The following is a 2,347-nucleotide window of genomic DNA, read 5'->3' on the forward strand; positions in this document are numbered from 1 at the left end:
AGCATACGGTAGGGGATAGTAGAGGGAATATCGATCATGGCTGCTGGTGGGCTCATGAACGATGTTATTGGTGTGTTTTGACGTTATAATTTTGTCTTGCTAGCCACTTTTACTGATCTACGATAGACAACTCTTGCTGCTCCATTTACAGCTCCTTCCAGCACTACTACCGTAGAGAGAATATCGATCATGGCTGCTGGTGGGCTCATGAACGATGTTATTGGTGTGTTTGTATGTCAAGTTTTGACGTTATACTCTAGTCTTGCTAGCCACTTTTACTGATCTACGATGGACAACTCTTGCTGCTCCATTTACAGCTCCTTCCAGCACTACTACCGTAGAGAGAATATCGATCATGGCTGCTGGTGGGCTCATGAACGATGTTATGGGTGTGTTTTGATGTTATACTCTTGTCTTGCTAGCCACTTTTACTGATCTACGATAGACAACTCTTGCTCTCTCCTACAGTAGAATTGGACGCTTAGTCAGATGTAAAAACTGTTGTATGGTCAATATTGTTGCAAGAGCTTCTTTTACTGCGTTATGCCTTCGTCGACCATTCAATCAATTCATTTATAACAACTAAAGTAAAATGCCTTACGTCCAGTACACCAAATGCATGTGTATTGAACTTGATCGACATTGGTTATACTATTCTTAGCCTCAGTATACTTTAGCCAACGTAGCAATCTGTCTAAACTCGATTGGTATTTGATAGCAAGTGGCTATAGCAAACTCAATCGTTGCGATGCGCAGCTCAAAACTTTCTTACTGCCATCACCCGATCTACAGTAATACTTCAGACTATCAATATTGTATGCCCCAAGACTCCTTGAATAATGGATCATCGTTTAAGCTATTGACGCTGAGTATCTGCATCATGGGGATTATGATCAACGGGCTTAATGCCCACTTATGGTAATCATCATCCTCCATTCGATTCAGTCCAGCAATGGTTGAAATGCCTCTTATTCATTCGCCATACAGGTACTTTAGATATATGTCTTGAAATCAATGGATTATTCACTATCAAATAGACATGTTTCAAAGCTCAGAATTGACTTGCACAATGGAAATACAAATCACCTCATAAGCTTTGAGCCAGTTATCCAACTTGCAAAGTACAGTAAGTTCTCAGTTTACACCGGAGTTCTCACTTTATTTTGAGTAATCACCTCACAAGCTTTGAGCCAGTTATCCAGCTTGCAAAGTACAGTATGTTCTCAGTTTACACCAGAGTTCTCACTTTATTTTGAGTAATCACCTTACAAGCTTTTGCCAGTTATCCAGCTTGCAAAGTACAGTATGTTGTCAGTTTACACCAGAGTTCTCACTTTATTTTGAGTAATCACCTTACAAGCTTTTGCCAGTTATCCAGCTTGCAAAGTACAGTATGTTGTCAGTTTACACCAGAGTTCTCACTTTATTTTGAGTAATCACCTCGCAAGCTTTGAGCCAGTTATCCAACTTGCAAAGTACAGTATGTTGTCAGTTTACACCAGAGTTCTCACTTTATTTAGAGTAATCACCTCACAAGCTTTTGCCAGTTATCCAGCTTGCAAAGTACAGTATGTTGTCAGTTTACACCAGAGTTCTCACTTTATTTTGAGTAATCACCTCACAAGCTTTGAGCCAGTTATCCAACTTGCAAAGTAGTACAGTATGTTCTCACTTTATTTTGAGTAATCACCTCACAAGCTTTTAGCCAGTATCCAACTTGCATAGTACAGTATGTTCTCACTTTATTTTGAGTTATCACCTCAAAAGCTTTTAGCCAGTTATCCAACTTGGATAGTACAGTATGTTCTCACTTTATTTTGAGTAATCACCTCAAAAGCTTTTAGCCAGTTATCCAACTTGCATAGTACAGTATGTTGTCAGTTTACACCTGAGTTCTCACTTTATTTTGAGTAATCAATCAATCAATAGCAATTGTCGTAAGTTCATCACCCACTGTAACCAAGCTTTTGATACAGGATATCCTAGTCCATGAGGTCCACCTTTCTTGATGCCCATTGCATACCCTCACACAGACGATAGTCTTGACTCTAGTGGCCATTTGGTTTTGATTGAATATTTACAGTGGTTGACTTGGTTGCACAATTGAAATTGTGAGAGGTTTCAAAGAAAACGCATGCCATGACGAGTCAAGTAAATGGCTAAATACATCATTCAACTACATCCAGCACCGGCATCCGCTTTACCCATTCTCTCTTGTACAATACCGTTGAAAAAAAACAGTAAAATAGTCCGTCTCTGCCTTATTAGTTTACTGAACGACCATTTGGCGTTTCTCTCTTTCTATCGAGTAGTCCTTCCCATCGATCGTGTCAATTGCACATCAACC

Source organism: Trichoplax adhaerens, genomic scaffold (assembly GCF_000150275.1).
Source record: "Trichoplax adhaerens TRIADscaffold_5 genomic scaffold, whole genome shotgun sequence".
Classification (NCBI taxonomy): Eukaryota; Metazoa; Placozoa; class Uniplacotomia; order Trichoplacea; family Trichoplacidae; genus Trichoplax; species Trichoplax adhaerens.